The sequence below is a fragment of the Molossus molossus genome, unplaced genomic scaffold (genome assembly GCF_014108415.1).
Source record: "Molossus molossus isolate mMolMol1 unplaced genomic scaffold, mMolMol1.p scaffold_m16_p_17, whole genome shotgun sequence".
Taxonomy (NCBI): domain Eukaryota; kingdom Metazoa; phylum Chordata; class Mammalia; order Chiroptera; family Molossidae; genus Molossus; species Molossus molossus.
In genome coordinates this window covers 71,737,701-71,750,882 of record NW_023425352.1, presented here as the reverse complement: position 1 = coordinate 71,750,882, position 13,182 = coordinate 71,737,701, and the positions used below count along the sequence as shown (strand labels likewise).

The 13,182-nt window shown below is 47.2% G+C and overlaps 1 protein-coding gene across 1 annotated transcript in view; it reads right to left on the bottom strand.

The window, feature by feature from the left end:
- Nucleotides 1-13,182, bottom strand: part of GRID1 (glutamate ionotropic receptor delta type subunit 1) — a 635,026-nt gene that overhangs the window by 595,739 nt on the left and 26,105 nt on the right. The window lies entirely within an intron of this gene.

The following is a 13,182-nucleotide window of genomic DNA, read 5'->3' as shown; positions in this document are numbered from 1 at the left end:
ACACCACTGTCAAGTCTTACTTTCCTGGGTTAACAATGGGGTTCTTCATGGGGCAACATCACAGGGACCCGTGAAGGGCGAAGGTTGATGGGTTCAGACTAGAAAGGGCACCACAGCCCAAGCACCCAGGAGGGCGACAGTGCGGGCCGTGTATCCAAGCTGGGAGCCGAGGAAATGGGGGCACAGGAAGCCTGCGAGGTGGCTGATGGTGAGTCTGAGGAGAGTCATCCAGGTGTCCCTTCCTGCAATGTCAAGCAGTGACCTGCAAGAGTGACGGCCACCGGAGCAAGGAGGAGGGAACTTGATTCCCAGGAGTCAGGCAGCCCTAAAGGGGCACCAAAATGCGAGAGGAAAGTGGAACCCTGCACCCCAAATATTAGACTCTAGTGCCACCAACACAGCACCCCAGGTACCCAGCCCAGCCATTGCTGGGAACGGGCTCAGCTTACAGGCCAACCGGAGATTTCAGAGACAAAGACGAGTACACCACCCAGAACCAGCCACCTGCATTCAGGAGGATGTACGCAATGAAAGAGGCACAGGAAATGACACCTGAGGGAGGAGCACAGGTCAGAACCAGACACTCGGACAGAGGGGCGAAGTCGGCGCACAAGGGGCGACTGGTCTGGGCAGCGCAGACTGCAGGGCTTGTATGCAAAGGGGCTGAAGAGCAGCCTGGAGCAAAGGAAGGACAGTCGACTGCGCTGGACACGGACAGGAGTCCTCCCAGGCGGCGGCACAGAAACTCCGAGGAGAAAAGGGTGAAAGCCAAGGGAGGTGGGGACAGACGCTCCACCGTCATCTAAAGGAGGTCCGAGTGAGGACGGGAAACCAGCAAACAGATAAACCAAGAAGGACAAACGTCCTCAGACTGAAAGCAGCCACCACATGTAAAACTGGGTGACGTGAAAAGACAATATTTAGGCACAGAATGGTGAAATGTAAGAGCCCAGGGGATAAAGGGACAATGCCAAAGTCTTCCAGGAAAAGAGACACAGGCCTTGGACAGAGACACAGAGTCAGAGAAACCGTGTGGGCTTGAGAGCCAGCGGCCTGGCTGCCCCACAGCCCCCGCTCCCCAGCTGTGAGCACGCGCACTCCGCCAGCCGCCCGTCCTGAGTGGGGCGCACCTGCCCCGCGAGCCGTGGCCGGGAGTGGCGGTCCACCTGCGCGAGGCCCCGGCACAGAGCCGTCACACTGAGCTCGCCTGCTGCGGGAACAGCGTCAGCGCGGAGGGAAACTGCACCGTGAGTTCGCCCCAGTCTTTCGGACAGGACGGGCGTTTTCAGACCCACGAGGACACAAAGTTCATCACCCACTGGGAAAGAATTACCAGACGGTGCGCTCCAGCTCCACGAAAATCAGTCCGGACCATGGAGGAGCGGGCGCCAGAGGCCAGGCCAGCGTCACGGGGAACGGCCGTGAACGGGTGCGGAGTTTCTTTCTGGGGTGATGGCCATGCTATGGGATTAGACAGTGGCGATGGTTGTACCACGCTGTGACTGCACCTGAAGTCACTGAATTGTGCACTTTAAAATGGTCAGAATTGCCCAGCTGCTGTGGCTCAGTGGCTGAGCGTCGACCCTGCACCAGGAGGTCACCAGTTCCATTCCCGGTCAGGGCCCAGGCCCAGGCTGTGGGCCTATCCCCAGTGGGGGGCATGCGGGAGGGGCCAATCGATGTTCTCGCTCACTGATGTTCTATCTTTCTCGTCCTCTCTAAAAATCAATAAGAAAATAAATAAAAATAAAAATGGTTAGAATCATGAATTCTATTATGCGAATTTACCTCGATGTCAAAAAAAAAAAAAAAAAAAAAAAAGAATCCAAGAACAAGGTGTAGAAAACAAAAGGAACAGTGAGAAAATTTTAAGTTCCCTGTGAAAGCCATCTATTGGCTCTAAGTATCAAAACTTGGAACTGAGAATACGGGAAGGAAGATGGCAGTGGGCAGGACCGAAGGGAGGGTGAGTGTGTGAGAGAGTGAGTGAGTGTGTGTAGAGAGTATGAGTGGACGAGAAGGTGGACACCCAACCCCGAGCAGTGCAGAGCCACGGAGCAGAAGGTCCCTGTGCTGTGGACGGAGCAGCCGGCTACCACAGTAAGTGGCCCTTCAGGGTGCTTCTCCCTGCACCGCGGGGAGGTCCCACCATTTTGGAAGATCCCGGGTCCTCCCTGGGAGGAGGCAGTGGGAGCGGCTAGGGCCCAGCAGCCTGAGCCCACCAGCGCACCTGGCACCATCGGACCAGTGGACACTCTGTGTAATCACAGACCAGTGCACAGTAGTGGAGCTGCCAAGGTGCCAGTTGCAGAAATCGCCAACAGCCCAGAGCCCAGCACCACCCCCCATAGCAGCAGCCCGATCAGAGTCAAGATATCCCCCAGCAACAGAGGCTGGGAGCAGACATCCATCCCCAGGCAACAGAAGAACAGACCAGCAGCTGAGACCCATCCCCAAAAACTACAGCAAAGGCTGAACAGGAGCTGAGCCCCACGGGGCAGCAGCACTCCCCAGCCACCAGCGGTGGGACCGGGGGCTCCATAGGGGACTGTGTGACTCAGCAGCCCACAAGAGCGGTGCAGAGCTGAGTCTCCAGAGGGGACCGTGCGATCCAGCTCCCCACGGGATCAGCAGCAAGCAGGAGTTCCAACAGGGCCTGTACAGCCCAGCTGCCCACAAGATCTGCGGGGAACCAGGGCTCCATTAGGGCCTGCGCAACACAGCTGCCCATGCGTCCAGCTGGGAGCTGGAGCTCAAGAGGGGCCTGTGTGACCCAGCCACCCAAGGTGCGGGCAGGGAGTGTGGCTCCAACAGGGCCTGAGCTCTACAGCTATAGGTGGCACCAGCGACCAGCTGGGAACACAGCTCCAGAGGGGCCCACGTGATCCAGCAGCAGCACCTACCAGGACACACCAATACCAGCCCCAGTAGTCAATCCTCCAGGATCCACCACAGGCAAGAGGCAACACGCAACAAAACAGTCTGGGAGGCACAGGAGCCTTATTTGATACACAGCGAGCTGCCTACACATCCAAACATCCCTCACCGGGTCTAGAGCTACCAGACGGCTAAAATGGGGAGACAAAGTAACAACACCCAAAGGAAAGAAAAAGAGGAATCACTAGAAAAGAAACTACAAGAAATGGAGGAAAGCAACTTGTCAGATAAAGAATTCAAAGCAATGATTTTAAGAGTGTGCAAACAATTTGGTGAGAACTACAAGCAACTTCATAAGAATTACGAAGAGCTCACTGGGAACTACTTCAGCCGAAAAAAAGAAGTAGAAACTACGCATAAAGAGGTAGAAGCTATGCATAAAAATCAAGAGGAAATAAAGAATGACATAGCTGTTATGAAAAATACCTTAGAAGGGTTCAATAGTAGATTAGAAGCTGAAGACCAAATCAGCAATTTAGAAGACAAGGCAGAGAAATACACCCAAATAGAGCAGCAAATAGAAAAAAAGTTTAAAAAGCAGGAGGAGAGTTTAAGGGAGCTGTGGGACAATACAAAACATAACAACATTCATATAACAGGGGTACCAGAAAGAAAAGAATCAGAGAAAGAAATAGAGAACCTGTTTGAAGAAATAAAGACAGAAAACTTCCCTAAACTGGTGAAGGAAAAAGTCACACAAGTCCAGGAAAAACAGAGTCCCAAGCAAGATGAACCCCAGAAGACCCACAGCTAGACACATCATAACAAAAATGGCAAACATTAAAGACAAAGAAATAATCTTAAAGGAAGCAAGAGAGAGACAGAAAGTTACCTACAAGGGAGCTCCCATTAGACTGTCAGCTGATTTCTCAATAGAAACTATGCAGGCCAGAAGGAAGTGGCATGAAGTGTAGAAAGTAATGCAAGGCAAGGGTCTAAAGCCAAGACTACTCCATCCAGCTAGGCTATCATTCAAAATTAAAGGAGAAATAAAGAACTTTACGGATGAAAAAAAAAAAGCTGAAGGAATTTCCCACCACCAAACCAGCACTGCAAGAAATGCTGAAGGGACTGCTGGAAGAAGAAACAGAGGGGGGTGGGTAACACAAGCATAAAATTAAAATGTCAACTAATAACTATCTAAAATGTAAATGGCTTAAATGCTCCAATCAAAAGACATAGGGTAGCTGATTGGAAAGAAAACATGACCCATATACATATATGCTGTCTCCAAGAGACCCGCCTCAAAACAAAAGACTCACACAGGATGAAAGTGAAGGGATGGAAAAAAATTTTCCAAGCAAATGAAAACAAAAAAAAAAAAGCTGGTGTAGCAATGCTCATATACACAAGACAGACTTCAAAACGAGGGCCATAATAAGAGACAGAGAAGGTCACTATATAATATTAAAAGGATCGATCCAACAAGAGTATATATTGCCCTGGCCAGTTTGGCTCAGCGGTTAGAGCATCGGCCTGCAGTCTGGAGAGACCCGGGTTCGGTTCCCGCTAAGGGCGCGTACTTCGGTTGCAGTTTGTCCCCGGCCCTGGTTGGTTGTGCGGGTGGCAGCCACTCGATGTGTCCCTTCACATCGTTGTTTCTCTCTCTCTCTCCCTTCCTCTCTCTCCCTCCCACTCTATCTGTACAAAAACTGGAAAAATGTCCTTGGGTGAGGATAAAAAAAAAAAAAAAAGAGTATATAACCCTGGTAAACATATACACACCAAATATGGGATCAGCAAAATATATTTAAAAAATTCTGGAGGACTTCAACAGAGAGATCAATAGCAACATGATCATAGTGGGTGACTTTAATGCACCACTGAGACCACTGGACGAATCTTCTAGACAAAATATTAACAAGGACATAGAGTCCTTACAAGACAAACTAGATCAGTTGGACTTAATTGATATATGCAGAACATTTCACCCCAAAGCTAAAGAACATGCATTCTTCTCAAGTGCACATGGGTCATTCTCAAAGATAGACCACATGTTAGGACACAAAGCAAGTCTATACAAATTCAAGAAGACTGAAATCATATCAAGCATCTTCTCAGATCACAGTGGTATGAAAATACAACTCAATTACAATAAACACACACAAAAACTTTCACCTGGAGGCTAAATAGCATGTTATTGAGAAATAAATGGGTTACTAATGAGATCAAGGAAGAAATTAAAAACCTCCTGGAAACCAATAAAAATGAACACACAACACAAAATCTATGGGATGCAGCGAAAGCAGTTCTGAGACAGAAGTTTGTAACACTACAGGCCTACCTCAAGAAACAAGAAATAGTAGCAAATTGAATCCAGCAATACATCAAAAAAATTATTCACCTTGACCAAGTAGGATTCATCCCAGGGATGCAAGGATGGTACAATATTTGCAAATCAATAAATGTGATACACCACATAAACAAAATGAAAGTAAAAATCATATAATCATATCAATAGACGCTGAAAAAGCATTCAACAAAATCCAGCACCCATTTCTGATAAAAACGCTCGGCAATCTGGGAATAGAGGGGTCATATCTCAACACAATAAAGGCCATGTATGAAAGACCTACATCCAACATCATACTCAATGGGCAAAAACTAAAAGCATTTCCCTTAAGAATAGGAACAAGACAGGGATGCCCACTTTCGCCACTCTTTTTTGTTTTTTTATCCTCACCCAAGGACATTTTTCCACCTTTTGTTCAGATAGAGTTGGAGGAATAGAGAGAAACAGAGAGAGAGAGAGAGAGAAACATCAACATGAAAGAGACACATCGAGTGTCTGCCACCCGCACGACCCAACCAGGACCGGGGACAAACTGCAACCGAGGTACGTGCCCTTAGCTGGAACCGAACCCGGGTCTCTCTGGACCGCAGGCCGACGCTCTAACCGCTGAGCCCAACCAGCCAGGGATGCTTCCACTTTTTTACATCTTCCTCTATTTCTTTTTTCAATGACCTGTAGTTTTCTGCGAATAGGTCCTTAATTTCTTTGGTTAAGTTTATTCCTAGGTATCTTAATATTTTTGCTGCGATGGCAAATGGGATTTTTTTTTTTTTAGTTTCTCTTTCTGTGAGTTCATTATTATAATATGTAAAATTAATATATGTGTCTTATACAACAAAAAATGGAAAAATGTCCTCAGGTGAGGATAAAAAAAAGTGGAAGCACATACCTTGTTCATGGATTGGAAGAATTAACATCATTAAAATGTCCATACTACCCAAAGCAATCTATAGGTTCGATGCAATCCCCATCAAAATACCAACGACATACTTCACAGAATTAGAACAAACACACCAAAAGTTTACATGGAACCAAAAAAGACTCCGAATAGCCACAGCAATCTTGGGGACAAAAAACAAAGTAGGAGAGATCACATTACCAGATATCAGTTTATACTACAAAGCCACTGTAATCAAAACAGCCTGGTACTGGCACAAGAACAGGCAGATAGATCAATGGAACAGAACAGGGAACCCAGAAATGGACCCAAGGCAATATGCTCAATTAATATTTGACAAAGGCAGCAAGAGCATACAGTGGAGTCAATAAATGGTGTTGGGAAAATTGGACAGCTACATGCAAAAAAATGAAACTAGAACATCAACTTACACCATACACGAAAATAAACTCAAAATGAATAAAAGACTTAAATGTAATTCGTGAATCCATAAAAATTCTGGAAGAAAATGTAGGCAATGAAGTTTCAGACATCACACACAGCAGAATTTCCACTGACATGACACCTAAGGCAAGAGAAACAAAGGAGAAAATGAACACATGGGACTACATCAAACTAAAAAGCTTCTGCACAGCAAAAGAAACAATCATCAAAATGGAAAGGGAACCCACTATATGGGAGACCATTATTGTCAATGATACATCAGATAAGAAGTTAATTTCCAAAATATATAGAGTACTCATACAACTCAACAAAAGGAAGACAAAGAACCCAATTAAAAAATGGGCAGAGGACCTAAATAGACACCTCTCCAAACAGGACATACAAATGGCCAAGACACATACGACAAAATGCTCAACATCACTAATCATCAGAGAGATGCAAATTAAAACAACAACGAGGTATCACCTCACACCTGTCTGGATGGCCACCATCAACAAATCATCAAACAACAAGTGTTGGCGAGGGTGTGAACACAAGGGGACTCTAGTGCACTGCTGGTGGGAATACAGACTGGTGCAGCCACTATGGAAAACACTATGGTGTTACCTCAAAAAGTTAAAAATTGAACTGCCATTTGACCCAGTGATCCCACTTCTAGGAATACACCCTAAGGAGCCTGAAACACCAATCAGAAAGAATATATGTACCCCCATGTTCATAGAAGCACTATTTACAATAGCGAAGATCTGGAAACAGCCCAAGCATCCATCAGTAGACGAATGGATAAAAAAGCTGTGGTACATATACACAATGGAGTAGTATGCAGCTGTAGCAAAGAAAGATCTCTTACCCTTTGAGACGACATGGAGGGACCTGGAGAGTATTATGCTAAGCAAAACAAGCCAAGCAGAGAATGACAAATATCACATGATCTCACTTTTTTGTGGAATATAATGAACTAAACAAACTGATGAACAAAACTGACCCAGAGACATAGAGGTGGGGTACAGACTGACAAACCTCAGAAGAGGGGGTGTTGGGGGCAGAGATAAACCACAGAACTTACATGCATGTATGCATGAACAATGGACATGGACAACAAAGCTGGGGATGCGGCAGGGGGGGATGGGGAGGAGGGTGTCAATGGGGGAAAAGGAGAAACATCTACAACAAAACAAATTAATAAAAATAATTAAAAACTGGGAACTGAAGTCCTAGTTGGTGTTCTGAGGGGGCGATGCGGTTCGGGCATGAAAGCAGCCAAGGCGAATCAAACTCTTCCTCTGCTCAGGGAGACGCGAGAAACCCTGCCCCGTGGTGAGAGTCCCATGTGAGCTTAAATACGCCTTGGAAATACAAGTAATCACTGGAAAACACAAATATATTACTTCAACCCTTAGTACAGGGTTCTCCCCTGGGAGCAGGGGGAGGGGACATGTCCGGGTCGTCTCGGCGATGGGCAGGGTCTACCGTGAGCTCGTGTCCAGTGCCAAGAAGCAAGTGCCCAACCACTCGGGTGAGCACCACACCCACAGGCAGCCCCGCCAACACCAGCAGGGCCCCCGCGGACGCTGCTTTAAGGAACACACATCGGGACAAAGAAACCCCAGGCTACCCCGCCAAAGGCACGTACGAGAAGGCAAAGTAAGAAACACAAAACAAAATGGCACAGAAACACCCAAGTCTACCAGTCATCCCGTTAAATGTAAATGAATTAACTTCCCCTAAGAAATACCACAATATTTTCTTTCTTTTTTTAATAAAAAGATACAAAGATACAGAGGAAGGTTAAAAATAATAGGATGAGAACAGCAATATCAAATAAAATATAAGCCAGAAAAAGAAGCTGTTACTCAAAGAATCCCAGATGGAAGGCACTCAGAGCAACAGACAGGGAAATTTCACATTGATAACAGGTACGGCTCACCCCAAACCATAACAGGTGTGACATGTGATGAGCTCACAGCACAACTTCAAAACAGATCAAGCAAAACCGTCACTAATTAAGGAGAAAAATGAGAAAAGCCACAGTCACAAAGGTGACATCCACGTTTGTATTTCAGATTCAGAAGGCAAAAAGTACTAATACGAAAGCTTTCTCTATCTCATCTATAGGTTTACATAATAATATTAATTTTATTAAATACTTGAATTGGCCCTGGCCAGTTTGGCTCAGCGGTTAGAGCGTTGGCCTGCAGTCCAGAGAGACCCAGGTTCGGTTCCCGCTAAGGGCACGTACCTCGGTTGCAGTTTGTCCCCGACCCTGGTTGGGTCGTGCGGGAGACAGCCACTCAATGTGTCCCTTTCACGTCGATGTCTCTCTCTCTCCCTCCTGCTCTATCTGAACAAAAAAATGTCCTTGGGTGAGGATAAAATAAATAAATAAATACTTGAATTGTATTCCAGGTTCTGTTTTCAATTTTGCACAAATGCCCGGCTTATATGGCTCAGTGGTTGAGCATCGACCCTGCACCAAGCGGTTGCCGGTTGGATACCCAGTCAGGACACATGCCCAGGTTATGGGCCTGATCCCCAGTGGGGGGCATGCAGGAGGTAGCCAATCAATGTTCTCTCTCATCCATGTTTCTATCTCTCTCTCCCTCCCCCTTCCTCTCTCTCTAAAATCAATAAAGAAAAAAATGTTTTTAATAAATAAAGTTTGCACAGGTTAGGTAATGCTATGTTTCCGTGACACCGTAAGGTAGGCCCTCTTGTGTGCCCCTTCCCACCGGTGCAGCGGAAGCTCAGCCTCTTGCCACCCTTCTGCAGCCAGCGGGCTGAACCCAAGCCCAGGTACTGGCCCAGAGGCTGCTGGCAACCCCCTGCTGACCTTCCAGGGCCCGCAGGACAGCATGTCTTCCCCATGCACACCCAGCTCTCCGCGGTGAAACCCGCAGTCAATGGAGTACTACGCAGCTGTAAGAAAGATCTCTTATGCTTTGAGACGACATGGAGGGACCTGGAGAGTATTATCCGAAGCGAAACAAGCCAAACAGAGAAAGACAACTATCATATGATCTCACTTATTTGTGGAATATAATGAACATAACAGTCTGAGGAATGGGGTAGTCCCAGAGATGTGGAAGTGGGGTACAGACTGACAATCCCCAGAAGAGGGGGTGGTGGTGGAGAGATAAACCACAGAACTTATATGCATGTGTGCATGAACAATGGACATGGACAACAAAGCTGGGGACAGGGCAGGGGGGGGGGGAATCAGTGTGGGAAAAAGGAGAAACATCTGTAACAAAAATAAAATTTAAAAAAAAAGAGGAAATTCTTGCAAAACATCAAAAAACAAAACAAAACAAAACCCTCAGTCAAGTCCTACGGGGAAATTATTCGGAAATGTCTTGGACATTCACTGAGTCCAGCGCCGTAAGATTAGGAACTAACAATGAAGGGCACAGCCTGCCACCCACATACTCAGAAAACTTAGTCGACTTTTTTTGAACTGCTTGCCTGAAGAGAACATGACAACAGGAATTCCAGACTATTTAGAAATGACCTGGAATTGGGGCACCTGCTGGGTTTACCAAGAGTGCTCCTAGTGAAACGCTTCATAACTCCTGGTAAACAAGGGGATCACTGCCCTACCCTGATAGAGTACATCTCCTAGAAAAGGCAGCAAGCATCATACTTAACTGTGAGACTCTGAAGCAGTCTACCACCATCAGTGTCTAGCACTGTCTTAAATGATGGGGTAACACCTGAGAAATAGATAAGGAAGAGACCCTGGCCGGGTTGGCTCAGCGGTTAGAGCGTTGGCCTGCGGTCCAGAGAGACCCAGGTTCAGTTCCTGCTAAGGGCACTGACCTCGGTTGCAGTTTGTCCCCGGCCCCGGTTGGAGTCTTGTGGGTGGCAGCCACTCGATGTGTCTCTCTCACATCGATGTTTCTCTCTCCTTCCCGCTCTATCTCAAGATAAATGCAAAAAAAAAACAAAGAAAGAAGGAAGATATCAAAATGGGTATGTTCTGTAGAAAACAGGAGCGTGTGCCAATAAAGCCCCAAGAGAATCCACTAATAAACAATGAGCACTCATAAAGGAGTTCCGCAAAACTCTCGGATATAAAATCAATATGCAAAATGAACAGCTTCCGCACATGCCGGCACTCCTAATTAGAAAATTAAATCCAAAAGAAAACTTACTCATACTAGGGGAAAAAAAAAAAATCTATAAAATCACTGGGGATAAACCTAATCAGAAATGTGCAAGATCTATATGAAGAAAAATGTAACATTTCACTAAAAGCATCAAAAGACTCCAAATAAATGGAGACACGCTGTCTCCCTGGATGTTGACCATCAGTTCAGGAAGGCGATGGGTCTTGTTTATTAACCTGGGTGTTCAAAGCAGCTGGCGACAGACACACCTTGTCATTTACAGCTCAAGCAGGTGACAGGTCGCTAATGATTATTTATAAGAACTCCACTCATTTTCTGAGCATTCATTTACTTCATCAAACGTCTGAAAGCTGCAGAAGGGAAAATTGGTCCCATCAAATGGACACACCGAGAAATCGGGGGGAAATGGAACAGGAAAAGGCAGTTCCAACCACCATGAAGCTAAACCTAACATCCAGGGCCACGAAAACACAAGGACACACAGGAGAGAGGACAGCAGCAACGCCGAGCCCTCTGGCCACGCGAGGGGGGCTGGGCTGCAGGAACCAGCGGAGTCCACGGCGGGGGTGTGGCCGAGACGGTGGGACCATCGCAGGCCCGGCCGGAGGCCAGAGTGAAGCAGAGGCCAGATGACCTACAACCAGCCAGGTGAGAGGGGCCCCCAAACAAGGGCAAATTTCTAAAGAATCTGATTGCAAAGTAAGTCATCCTGAGAAAACCAACACCTTCCTAGAACAGGAATACACTTATGTTATAGTTTGGCACTGGTTTTATTTTGCTTTTGCTTTTTTAAAAAAGAGAGAGAGAGAGAGGAAAGGAAAGAGACATCAATTTCTCGTATTTCATGGTCCACTTATTGGTGCATTCATTCACTGGCTGCTCCCTGCAGGTGCCCTGACCAGTATCACGCCCACAACCTTGGTGTATCAGGACAACGCCTCTAAACAACTGAGCCACCCAGACAAGGGGGCACTGTTTTCCTTTCGAATCAGACGCAGAGGTAGGGCAGCCTGAAATCCCAGCGCTCAGAGATGCAAGGTTCACTGTAACCCTCATGAGACACTAGTCATCACAGCCAGAGCAGTTCTCCGCTCCCTGCGGAGACCTCACCCGCCATCAGCAGCGCCTTGAAGAACGGACCCAGGGCAGCGGACCACCTGGGAACAGCAGCAGGCACATCCGTGGGCGCCGCCGCCCTTCCCTGGCAGACCGAACCCCTCTCGCGAGCCCACTGAGTTCCATCAGAGCCGAGCGCCTTTGTGAATTAGGTTTGCAATCGACGATTTGGATAAATCAATGTCGACGATGATATTCTTATTAACAATTAAGATCTGCTGGAATGGCACAGGCCATGTGGCTGGTATGAGAAGACTCCGCGTAATCAGGCAGATGCAGCTGAAAGGACAGTGGAGGATGGGCCGGCAGCAGAAGGACACGAGCAGGCGACGGTCTCCGTGCCGGCCCAGCGGCGACCGGCAGCAGCTGCCGCCCGGAGCAATCCCCCTGGAATCCGCCTGGATCCGCAGCCAGAGGCACGGAGAGGAATGGACATCACAGCTGCTCTGTAACTGAGAAATCAGAGAGGGCCTGACTATTCACTAAGACGGAAATACGTCCTGGAGTCTGTTCAAAATGCAGGGATAGCCCGGGCCGGTTGGGCTCAGCGGTTAGAGCGTCAGCCCGCAGAACAAAGAGTCACGGGTTCGATTCGGTCATGAGCACGGACCTCGGTTGTGGTTGGTCCCCCGGGGTCATGTGGGAGGCAGCCGCTCAGTGTGTCCCTCTCACATCGATGTTTCTCTCTCTCCCCCTCTCACTCTACCTGAAGATATTTGAAAAAATATCCTCGGATGTGGATTAAAAAAATGAAGTAACAAAGCAGTGGATTTACATGAAATAGCGCAGCGACTTGCCTCGCCGCATGGGTGAGCGAGAACAGCAAGTCCAGTAGAGCAGGCACAGTCGGCATTATTTATATACGTAGTTAAAACACACAGAGCAGAAGTCGGCACTCCAGTCTGTGTGTACATAAACACAAACACACAGAGAAAGTTCTGGAAGGATATCGAGCAACCTGATGTCAGTTTTCCCTCGAGGAGGGAAATCGGACTTCTATTTCTCTTCATTATGTCTTACGTGTTTGATAATGGGTGCACTTGTGACCTTTAAAGAAACTGAGTGTTCAGGTTGAAGAGCAAACCAAGTGAACAACAGGATCTCAGCCATGTAAGGAGGACATGTGTGCAAAAGAGGCTGGTCTGGAAGCAGCCCGAGTGCCCACCAGTGGACGAATGGATAAAAAAGCTGTGGTACATGTACACAATGGAGTACTATGCAGCTGTAAGAAAGAAAGATCTCTTATCCTTTGAGACGACATACCTGGAGAAGCGAAACAAGCCAAGCAGAGAAAGACAAATATCACATGATCTCACTTATTTGTGGAATATAATAAACTAAACAAACTGGTGAACAGAATGGACCCA